At 36.1% G+C, this 12,901-nt stretch overlaps 1 non-coding gene across 1 annotated transcript; it reads right to left on the bottom strand.

Annotated features, from left to right (window-relative positions):
• Positions 1 to 857: 857 nt before the first annotated feature.
• LOC142170122 (small nucleolar RNA SNORD96 family) lies at positions 858 to 951 on the bottom strand. Its single transcript, XR_012699709.1, has one exon. It is a non-coding gene; the product is annotated as a small nucleolar RNA SNORD96 family (small nucleolar RNA).
• Between the last annotated feature and the right edge of the window lie 11,950 nt (positions 952 to 12,901).

Raw genomic sequence — 12,901 nt, 5'->3', positions numbered from 1 at the left:
ATTGTCCAGGAATAAAGAGCTCAATCGAGAAAAGAAAAAGACAATATTATGAAACTCTAAGTGGAAATTCAGCATTTAATGTTGATAAATTCAACAACATTAAATAGGGAAGAAAAAGTATGGTTAGTGCTATTTGTATGGCACCCTCTTTTTAAACCTATATTAGAGCAAAGATTTTGTACTATTTGTAGATCTTATCCTTCACAATTTTGAATTTAAGAAAATAAAATTTTAAAATATTTAAATTTTAGAAAATAATATTTTTAGATATCTTAAATTTGAGAAAATAATATTTTTAGATATATTACATATAAAAAAATCTCTTATGTTATATCTTTAAACAAGATAATTTTTTCACAATAAATATCAGCCACAATGAGGTAGACTTCCCTCATCTAAACGGCAGTTGACCGTCCATAAGCACAATCCAATTAACACAAATACAATATCCCAAAATGAACCAAAAGTTAAACAGAAATAACCAAATAAATCATCTAGTATACTCTTCCATCCTATAAAGAACACATCTAACAAATTAATCGACCCTTAAAATTAGAACTATTTATACCAAAATAAGACATCTTACAAACACGCTGGACCTAAAATAAGCGTAAAAACTACGCATAATTTACAGAAAATCAATATGAGCAGACTCAAAAGATATACTCCCTATGCATCTTTATATGTGATACACTCGATTTCAAGAGTCAAACTTTATTTAATTTGACAATGAATTCAAACATAGTATCTTAATTTTTTCTGAAATAAGAGAATCGCGGTGAAAAAAACTAGTTTGACTAATAAAATCCAAACACTGAAACATAAATTGAGAGCATGATTTAAAAATAATTTGCAAATGGCCTCCGAATTGCAGGATTAACAGCAAGGCCTTTAAAAGGCTATTCAGTCCCGAAAGATGGTGTTTTTAATAATAGATCTCCTCACAGGCCAAAAAAATCAGCAAAAGTAAAAAAAAAAGTAATATGAATTTAATAAGAATTAATAGGAATGTAATTCTCATGGCCAATCCCAAGTAGTAATTGCAGACTCTGCTCTACAAGGCGATAGGATATGAAATTGCCCTCTTCGGATAAGAAATCAACAAAAAGGGCTTGATTTTTGATGATTTTTACACACTTGGATTTTACGGGTATCGAATAAAACCCGCCACAATTTCAAAAGTGAAACCATCATTAACAGAAATAATCAAAAAATACCAGAAATACACATTATTATAAGCATAATACATAAATCACATCTAAAGATTCACTAATTATTTTTTGAGAAAACACACAGCTCTAAAAACTAAAAAACAAAAACAAATTAGGTTACAACAAATTTAAGAAATAAAATCGTTAGCTACCAATACCATATAGGTGAAGCCATTGAAACGAAGGTGCAAAACCTGATATGGAGGAAAACCCTAATTCTCTGAAAGAGTAATGGACGATGCGAGGTTTTTATAAAGGGTACTATGTTAATAGGTTTGGAAAATGGTGTAATGTGGGCTTCAAGAACATTATATGGGCAAATTTGGGTTAGTTTTGTGGGCTGGGCTGTAGTTTGTGGAATTTGCCGATATGAGCGGAAAGTTTTGACAAATAACCAGCCCTTTTCAAAAAGGTGAATTGACCCAAATAACCGCTCACATAATCGCTTAAATTGAAAATAGTCGGTGAATGTATAATATATATATATATATATATTGCATAACTGTATATAATTAATGTATATAGGTTAGAAAAAATAAACAATAAATTTGACCTGTTATTTGTGTAACTTGCCCTTCCAAAAAATTGCAGAAAGATGATATTTTTGGGGTGGTCTTTAACTTTTACCCATGTTTATCCCGCTGACAAAATTTTAAAATCAAAAGCAAAAAGTATTGCCTATGGGACAAGCAAGGAAAAATACTTGTTAAGTATGAAGTTCTGTCCGAGAACAAAATTAAGACCATCTATTTTGAGGGTTATTTATGTACTTCATCCTTTTTTTTTTTATTGTCAATGAAGCTTTAGCCAACGCAAAAACTATGAAAAAATTAACTTAAATAACCATCCACACCATTGTCATAACTTAATTAAATAGTGATGAATAATATAAGGACTCAATGACAAGTTATTTTTAATATGACATAAATTATTGAACTTATCAAAATAAAGACTTCAAATCAAATTAGAATATAATTAGGTTAAATGCAAAAAACTAGATTACAAAACAAGAATGTAAATAATTAATATGAGTATATATATTTAATAATTCTCTCTCTCTCTCTCTCTCTCTCTCTCTCTCTCTCTCTCTCTCTCTCTCTCTTAGTTGCTGGTTTTTGGATACAACAATGTGCATTGCAATCGCAGAGAATTGGACGCGATCGCGAAGAGTAAAATGGGAAATATTAGCTTGTGAATCACGATTGCGAAAGGCTTTTCGCTACCGCGTAGAGAAATTTTTTGTTGCACTGACACGACTTTGGAAGTTTATATCTTGCAATCTATTAGAAATTTGGAGATGATCCAAAAATAAAAATTGTAGTCCTTTGTGTCTAATTTTTCAAAAATCAAATCATTTGGAATTTGGAGTTATGTACAGGAAGTTATGGTTGATACACTACAGACTGTTCGGGAAGAGTTTGGAAGCCGCGAAGAAGACATTTCTGATGCACACGGCTGATTTTGGAAGCTTATATCTCGCAATCTATAAGAATTGGGAAATGATCAAAACATGAAAGTTGTAGCCCTTGATGTCTAGTTTTCATAAAGTCATATCATTGGTCATTTAGAGTTTTGTACAAAAGGTTTTGACCATTATACTAGAGGTTGTCTCGGAAGAGTTTGGAAATGGTTGTTGAGGAATTTGTTCATCGCGAACGCGAGGGGAGGATCGCGAACGCGAAGAACAAACCCCTCGGCAGTAGAATAAAGTCAAAAATTGAGACTTCGTCTCATTCTTTCATTTTTGGACGAAGAAAGGTTGGGTGAGGCGATTTTTCGAGAGTTTTTCAAGGAAAACATTGGGGGTGAGAATTCCTAACTCGATTTTGGTTAAAATACATGAATCTATTATTGTTTTTATCATTAAATTAGTGAATTGGGTTGAGAATGATAGAAATTTTTTATACTTAAAATTTAAGATTTGGTGGTCGATTTGTTATCGAAATTTGATAAAATTGGTATGGTTGAACTCGTATCGTAATGTGTAGTAGTAATAATAATAATAATAATTATTATTATTATTATTATTATTATTATAATTATTATTATTATTATTATTATTATTATTCTGTTAAACAAACTCAAACAAGAAAGATAGATATAACAATATTTATATTATAGATAAATGCTTAATAAGAAATGTTAAAATATTATAGAACAAAAACTAATGTATAAAGAGAAAAATAGTGATAATATGATTTTATCCATACTTTAAATTTATTTGACAAAAATAAGTAAATAAACAATACTAAAAAATATTAGTGATAAATTTGAACAACGTGAGAATTCTATGAAATAGTCATGCAATATAAAGTCAAGTTAAATTCCATGGGTAATACAAAACTATATCCATTAATACGGTAAGTTACTACAAAATTTATGTCATAATTTAATAATACCAAGTAATAGATAATACAATTAGAATAAGCAAATCTGGAAGGCAAAGGGCCCTTTTATTACTAAACCCATCACTACTATGCCGTTCCTGAACATTAATACTAGGCCTGACCAGACAACAATCTCGCCCCATGATTCTGAAGCGAACGATGAAGCTGAGCACAATAATTCCTTTCTCTCCATGCCAAAATCCATCTCCGGTCCTACTCCTTTTCCTCTTACCAACTCAGATTCAAAATTCTCATTACAATCAACCAGTGATTATCTCTCTTTTCCCCGGTATGATTCTGGTGATCAAATTGAGAACCCTACAATAATTGAGACATCAAAATGGACTAAATTAGTCATGGAAAAAGCATGCAAGTCATTCAGAGTTAATTTCAAAGGGTTTGAACATGAAATCTTAGAGATGGTTCTAAGGATGGAGGAAAAGAGACAGCTTCAATTGAAAAACCAAAAGTCCAACGAATGAGAAAGAAATTCAAAAAAGGAAGGGAAACAAAAGCCAAAAGGTTGGTGTCACACCCCTTTTTACTCCCCAAAAGATATTTGTTTTATATTATATGTTAGGTGGGTAAAAGAGTTTTTTCAATTAAAGTGACAATTTTTAAATAGAGATTATTTTGTTATTCAGAGTCGCCACTTGGAATTTAATTTTTTGGGTGTTCCAAGTCACCTTTTATTTGAATCCATATTCAAAGGAAGATTTGACTCTTTTATTATTGGTCTGCAAAAATAAAGTTCGGGTAAGGAATTCTATTTACCGGAGAGAAAGTGTAAGGCATTTTCCGAGTCTCGTGGTTCTAGCACAGTCGCTTTATTGACTACAACTTGGCTTGGATTAATTTTGGATAAACTCTGATTTATTGATTTTTATGTTTTCTCTATCCGCTTTTAATTATTAAAATATGGAATTATCTTTGAAACGAATCACATGTGAAAATCTGTTTTATTTATTGTGCCAAAATCATGTCACGCGTACGTGTACACAATTAATAACATTTATTATTTATTATATTGTTTTGTCAAAGTTACGCGAATGCATGCCTTGCCTTTAATCTTTTTGAAATCGTAATTATGTCACGCGAATATATACATAATCACGATAATTTATTTATTAATACACACCTAAAATATTCTAACGCATTTATAAATTATTTCCTAAACTACATTTGAGATGTCTTGTGAAGCAAGGAGTTATGGAGTAATGATTGTGGCAAGAGTGTAAGATTAACGTTTACATTAAATTAGTAAAATTGCCAAACTATCCTTTATTTTGAAAATAAAATCGATCTCTCCATCTTAATATTCAATCTTCCCGCCGCCTAATTAGCTTTTAATTCAATCAATTTCAGTGGCCAACTTTACACTCACAACCATTTATAAACTAACTAATGCCTAACTTTACGCTCACAACCAAACTAAGGACCAAAGTTAGAGCCACCTATCTCTCACTCTAATTTCAAAACAGGAAACAAAAATATTGCGAAAGATGTGAGCTTTAAACATAAGAGAATATCAGTTAACTTGACGAGATACATGATGAAACACGAAATTAAGCCAACTTTGCACCTACATACATAAGTATCGAATAAGAATTAAGGAAATGACTAACCTTCACTATACAGTGCTGTTCTAAGTCCCTAGATAACATATGGATATATTGCTTTGGCATTAACAAATATTAACCAAACAGAAACTAAATTCGAATCAGGCAGAAGCTAAGCATCATAAACTCATATAGCTGAAACAAAATCATTTAGACATTCAACTCGTTAAAACAGGTGAGAGATGGCTAGAAATGGATCTGAAACTCACGAAATTCTTCAACGATTTGATAAAGCAAATTTGTACACTGAGAATTATTCTTCTAGCAACAGTGAAGCCTCATCAACAAAACCCGAACTGGAGACCTCGCCGTGAACCTCAACGAGCTCAATTAAGAACTTTGCTGCTAACGGAACTTCGAATCAAAATCGACGACTCGAAAGGACTCAACTCGAACTCATTGGTGATCTACGTTCTTGTGATATATTTTCGGTATTTGGAGGTGTGGTTAACACAGGGATTTGGGGCTATTTTTGGACAGTTTTTACCACTATTTTTTGTGGGAGTTTCAGCTGGTCTTTTTGACTGTTAAAGGCTGGTTCAAGAGCTGGTTTTTGCCGATGAACAGGGTGCTTTTGATGACTGTTTTTGCTGCCTTTTTAGAGTTATTTCAGTTATCCTGTTTTGAGTGATTTTGGACCTAGTTTTTTAGCTAAAATTTGCTGCAAAAAGGGTGTTGGTTTGTTGGCGTTTGTGGCTGATTTTGGGTATGGGATTTGTGAGTGGGGGACAAGCACGGGGATAAATCACGGGAGACAAGGAAAAGTGGAGTTGGGACAAAGTGTTGTGAGCAGGAAAGATGGAGTGAGAAATGAGGTTTTGATGAGATGAGTAGGAAAAAATTCAAACATAATAAAAAATTAGGTGCTCGCAGTTGGTATCCTTGGTGAATTATGATGGGGAAAAGAAGAACAAGGGGAGGAAATACTAATCTTTTTTCGAATGAAAAAAAAAATTCTTAATTGGAATGTGAATGGGTTGAATAACAACAAGAAGTGGGATATCATCAAATTATTAGTAAGAGATTAGAAGCCGGATATTCTTTGTTTGCAAGAAACAAAGATTGAAGATTGGAATGGTAGCAAGGCAATTTTGGTGCAACATATGGGTTGAATGTGCAGAACTCAAAGCCAGTGGCACCAGGGGAGGGATAGTTACAATGTGGGACAAAAGACAGTGGAACTGCATTGAAATCCAACAATGAATTCACTCCATCTCAAGTATGCTTGAGAACACACAAGAGAATTCTAGGGGTGTATGGTCCATACAAAAACTGGGAAAGGGAAGAACTATGGCATGGATTGGGAGTTGTTAGATGATTATGGGATGACCACTGGGTGATTGGAGGTGATTTCAATGTTTGTAGATTTGAAGTCAAAGGCACAATTATGTGAGAAGATCACGAGCCATAAGGGGATTCTCTGATATCATCCAGTATCTATGCTTAGTAGATTTACCATTGCAGGGAGCTTACTTCACCTGGTCTAGAGAGGAGATTAATATCCAAGCCTCAAGAATAGATAGGTTCCTTATATCATCCGAGTGAAATGATACCTTTCGAAAGATTAAGCAAATTGCTCTTCCCAAAGTTATATCAGATTAGAACCCTTTCATGTTGGAGAGTGGAGATTGGGACTCTAACCCATCCTACGTTAAATTTGAAAATATTTGGCTGAATATTGAAGGTTTCGTGGAAAATATCAAGATATGGTGGCAGAGTTATGTCAATGACACTCCTGACTTTATTTTGGTGCAAAAATTGAAGCTCCAAAAGAAAGACCTTACTATCTGGAATAGAGAAGAATTTGGCAACATTGCAGTGAAAAGGGGAAGAGCATTAGAGGAGCTTTCTCTTTTGCAACAACAAACGGAAGAAAGATCTCAATCCCAAGAAGAAAAATCCAATATTATGAAACTCTAAGTGGAAATTCAGCAACGGGCTAAAGCAGAAGAAGTATCTTGGAGACAAAAATCTCGATGCTTGTGGCTCAAAGAAGGGGATAAAAATACCAAATTCTTTTAGAAGGTGGCCAATTCCATCAGAAGAACTAATTGAATTAATAGACTCAAAGTTGGAGATGACATCACTGAAGATAAAGATCTAATCAAGGGTGAGATTTTAGAATTTTATCAATAGCTCTACACTAAGAATGAAAGCTGGAGACCTACTACAAGACTGGAAGATGTAGTAATATTAAATGGGGAAGAAAAAGTATGGCTGAAAAGGCCATTTGAAGAGGCAAAGGTATTGGTTGTAATTAAGAATTGTGCACCTGATAAAGCTCCAGGTCCCGACGGACACACTATGTCATTTTATCATAAAGCATGAGAGGTGATCAAGGATGATATCATGGGATCCCTTCAGCACTTTCACCAGAATGGCAACCTGGTTAGATCATGCAATGCCACTTTTATAGCACTAATCTCGAAGAAGAAATGAGCCACTGAGCTGAGAGATTACAAAATTACCTCCAAACTCTTAGCAGAAAGGTTAAAGGGGGTGAGAGGAAAATTGGTGTCTAGTCATCAAAATGCTTTCATAAAAAATAGGCAGATCACAGATGCAACTCTTATAGCTAATGAGATATTGGATTGGAAGATGAAGTCTTGGCAACCTGATCTACTTTTCAAACTTGATATAGAAAAGGCATTTGATCAACTTAATTGGACCTATTTGATAAATACACTAAGAAGGATGGGATTTGGTGAATGTTGGATTAGATGTATCAGATTTTGTATCACTACAATGAAGTACTCAATCCTGATCAATGGCTATGTTGTCAAAGGCTCATTTAAGGGGCGCTTAAGCCCTAAAGTTAAAAAACGCTCAGGGTGCACGCTTCATCTCACTTAGGTTGCACTTTAGTATATGCAAGATACTAAGACCCGCACCTTATTGCCCAATAAGTTCAATTTTGTATAGAGTGGTACAAAGCAATACATATCTCTTAAAAGATATTATTAATTTTTAAGAAAATCATTATGGGTGAAATTGTTTGCTTTTTTTTTTGCATTACATATATTTTTATGTTTTTTTTCATTGTACCTTTTCTAACTAAATCCCACACTTTAATTGCGCTTTGCGCCTTTTACAACACTGATTAATGGTGGACTAGTTGGATTCTTTTCTCCCCAAAAAGGCTTCAGACGGGGAGATCCTCTATATCTTTCTTATTCATCCTTTCTATGGAATGGCTAAGCAAAATGTTAGATAAAGCAAATCAGCTTCACTGGCTAGAGGGTTTCAAGGTGGGAAGTGCAGATGGTAACTCTGTTACAGTCTCCCATATTCTCTATGTAGATGATACTTTGATTTTTGTGGAGCTGAAAAATCATAGATCTTACACCTCAATCTCACACTTATGATCTTTGAAGCTATCTCAGGCCTACACATGAACATGTTGAAGAGCATCATCTATCTAGTCAATTCAGTTCCAAATTTGGAAGAACTTGCGGAAGTAATGTGTTGTAAGGTGGGCTGTTTCCCTACAACATATCCGGGTCTTCCTCTGGGAGCTACATACAAAGCATTAGGTATCTGGAATGGAGTAATTGAAAATTTTGAAAAAAGTTGGCTTCCTGGAAAATGCAATATTTTTCTCTGGGTGGTAGAATTACACTCTTTCTCTGGGTGGTAGAATTACACTCATCAATAGTGTGTTGTTTCCAATCCCAGCTAAGGTCCAGAGGAGACTTGATCAATTAAGGAGAGATTTTCTATGGGAAGGAAATAGTCAAACTCACAAATTCTATTTGGTTAAATGGCCAAGCCTTATTCTCCCCAAAATGCATGGAGGGCTAGGAATAAAAGATCTCACTTTACACAACAAGAGTTTGTTAATGAAATGGAACTAGCGGTACAACATGGAGAACCCTGGGCTGTGGAAAGTTATAATACAAGCAAAATATGGGGTGTCAAACAACTGGTGTACTAGACAGAGTAGATTGCCACATATTCTGGGCCATGGAAACACATTTCAAAGTTATGGGGTGACTTTAAACTCAAGTCATCACTCAATCTTGGGAATGGAACTCATATTTCTTTTTGGAAAGATAGATGGTTAGGGTCAGAGATCCTGAAAGATGAACACCCAAGTCTATTTCTATTGGCCAACAACAAGAATTCCACTATTGGGCACTATTTGCAAGATAACTCATGAGCATTGCAGTTCATAAGAGATATCCAAGACTGGGAATTAAATGACGTGCTGAGATTGCTTTCAAAATTATCAGATTTTAAGGTCAATCCTCAGCCCTCGGGTGAAGGATAGGTTATAATGGGGAGATTCCAAAGATATAACCCATACTGTCAGAATAAGATATGACAATCTATGCTCCAATAAAGAGCTGATTGACAAATGGCCATGGAAGCTTATATGGAGAACTAAACTCCCTATAAAAGTAATTGGTTTTATCTGAACAAGCATGTATGAAGCCTGCCTTACTCAAGACAACCTCAGTGGAAGAAGCATTCTGACAGTGAACATATGTTTTATGTGCCAAGAGGAATCTGAGAGTGTGAGACATCTGTTTCTTCATTGCACAGTAGCAGCTGACATATGGAACATGTTTTTATCACTTTTTGGACTTGTCTGGGTCATACCCTACAGTATCAAGGATGCTTATGAAAGCTAGTGCTCATTGAGAGTTGGGAAATCCATCAAAAAACTTGGCCAATGGTGCCTGCTTCTATTTTTTGGTGCATCTGGAATGAGAGAAATTGCAGATGTTTTGATGGGATTTCAACTCCTAATCACTCTCTTAAAGCAACTTGTCTAATCAATTTATTTAGTTGGTTCAACTAGGCCCCTGTAACTAGCTTTGAATCTTTTTTGGATTGTGCAAGCTCCTTAGTTATTTAGTAAGTTTTTGTATATGAGCAGGCGCACTTTTGTTGTATATTTTTGCTATGCGTTTTTTTTATGCCATTTAATGAAATTCTCTTAGTTCATCAAAAAACAAAAATTAGCATAAGTTGCTCTCAGGATGTTGACATGCCAATCCTACAAGGCATGAAGATGATTGCAAGCAATAGCAAGCGTTAGTAGTAAAGAGCTATGTTGTAGTTTGTGCAATGGCATAATTTAGTGGTCCAATGGGATTTTGAGGGATTGGTGAGGTTGCTGGTTGGGAAGAGAGTTGGGGCAGGGTATGGAAGAAGTAGCAAGAGAAATAGAGAAGACTGTTAAGGAGTTGTGATGGACCCTATGGCGATGTTTCTTCATCCTTGGGGAAGTGCTATTAAGAAAAACGAATATGTATTTTCTATCTTTTATTTTTACCAACTACTAAATTTTCTTAAGTCTTGAAAAGTAACTGGACAATCTAAAGTAAATGTAGTATCAAGATCTGTCCATGGAGATAATCTTTAAGGATATCCATTGACGTATAAAAAAACTTCACACGATGGAGCTTCAGCTTAGTCTCATCATGTACTTATATGATTTTAAAAGGAGGGAGAGGAAGTGCTTAAGATGGCTATATTGAGTTAAAACACAAACATCTGTCAGGGTTTGGTGTGGCCGAGAAATGATGGTCAATTTGTGTTGTTATCAATTGTTTAAGGGGATCTTCACAAAGTTTTACAAGTAAAGTTTAGTCTTTTGCATCACAAGTCTAAGATTGTGTAACTATCGCTTCGACTTTGTAACTGTGTACGGTCAAAAACCGATTCTCGGTAAGCCGGCCTTCAAGATGAAACTAATAACTTGGCGCCCGGGGCCAGAAGGCTACCTGACGACGGCAACGAGGCTTGAATCAAAGAACCAAAAATTCGAGCCGAAGTACCATTGGATATCAATTCACAAATAGCTCTAGAAGCAAATCAGCATTCTGAACCGGAAAGAAGCGTTTAGGGCGGTGCTCGACCCATAGCCCGAGACACCCACAACACGGGGGAAATCGAGGTCAGCTTGCGTATGATTTTTGAAATGCTATAAGCCCAACAAGCAGTGATAGCTCAGTTGCAGATCCAAACTCATATGCAAAGCAGGCCGAACTTCAATCTACTTCTTCTAGAAGTCACCCCCAGAACGGACCCGTCGTAGTGAAATCAAACGAGCAAGAATCAGGGAGCGCTCCTGAAATTTCTAAATTACTCAAGGAACTCACAAAACAAGTCGAAGCCAACGACAAAAAAGTGGAAACATATAATGCTAGGGTCGATCAAATCCCGGAGGCTCCACCGATGATAAAAGGTTTTGATTCGAAAAATATTCATACAAAAGCCTTTTCCCTCGAGCGCGGCCCCAAAACCAATCTCCAAAAAATTTCGTATGCCTGAAATTCCCAAATATAACGGTACAACCGATCCTAACGAACATGTCACCTCCTACACATGTTCCATCAAAGGTAACGATTTGGAGGACGATGAGATCGAATCTGTATTGTTGAAAAAGTTAGGAGAGACCCTCACAAAGGGAGCAATGATCTGGTACCACAATTTACCACCAAATTCCATTGATTCTTTTGCCATGTTAGCAGATTCGTTCGTAAAAGCACATGGTGGTGCCATAAAGGTCGCAACAAGGAAATCAGACCTCTTCAAAGTAAAACAAAGGGGTAATGAAATGCTGAGGGAATTCGTATCCCGATTCCAAATGGAACGTATGGATTTGCCACCGGTCATAGACGATTGGGCCGTACAAGCTTTCACCCAAGGGTTGAACGGGTTAAATTCGATAGCATCACATCGGCTGAAACAAAATTTGATCGAGTACCCGGCAATAACCTGGGCAGATGTACACAACTGGTACCAATCAAAAATTAGGGTCGAAGATGATCAATTGGGAGCTCTATATGGACCCGCGCATAAGAACCACACAACCACTAAAAATCATAGGGAAATCAACAGAGAACAAAGATTGAATAGAGACCGATACTAACCGTACGTCACAGATTGGACGAACAACGATTCAGCACGTGATATGGTTCGGAACAACCGAAGGACTGATCGGGGGAAAAATTCTCGGGGAATTATGAGCAAGAGAGGCTTTGATAAATATGCCAATCCTATAGAAGTTCCTCGATTATCGTAATATAACTTCAGCATTGATACATCCGCCATCGTATTGGCCATCGGACGCATCAAAGACACCAGGTGGCCTCGACCCATGCAGACCGATCCTGCCCAAAGGTATCCCAATCAAATGTGCGAATATCATGGCACCCATGGCCACAAAACGGAAGATTGCAGGCAATTAAGAGAGGAAGTAGCCCGCTTATTTAGGAAAGGACACCTTCGGGAATTTCTGAGTGATAGGGCGAAGAACCATTTAAAGAACAAGGACGTCGGCAAGCAAAACGAGCTAGAAGAACCGCAACACGTCATTCACATAATCATCGGCGGTGCCGATGCCCCTCAGGGACCGATGCTTAAACGCACTAAAACATCAATTGTGAGGGAAAAGCGATCTCGAACGCAAGATTACACACCCACAGGGACTTTGTCCTTCAATGATGAAGATACAGAGGGAATCATCCAACCCCATAACGATGCACTGGTAATATCCGTACTCGTGAATAAAACTAAGATTAAGCGTGTGTTAATTGATTCAGGTAGCTCGGCCAATATCATCAGATCGAGGGTCGTAGAACAACTCAGCCTGCAAGATCAGGTCATACCCGCAACTTTGGTTTGAAACGAATTCAATATGGCATGTGAAACCATCAAAGGCGAGATTACC

The sequence above is a fragment of the Nicotiana tabacum genome, chromosome 15 (assembly GCF_000715075.1).
Source record: "Nicotiana tabacum cultivar K326 chromosome 15, ASM71507v2, whole genome shotgun sequence".
NCBI lineage: Eukaryota > Viridiplantae > Streptophyta > Magnoliopsida > Solanales > Solanaceae > Nicotiana > Nicotiana tabacum.
The sequence above is the reverse complement of the archived record's forward strand: the minus strand, read 5'-3'. Positions and strand labels throughout refer to the sequence as shown.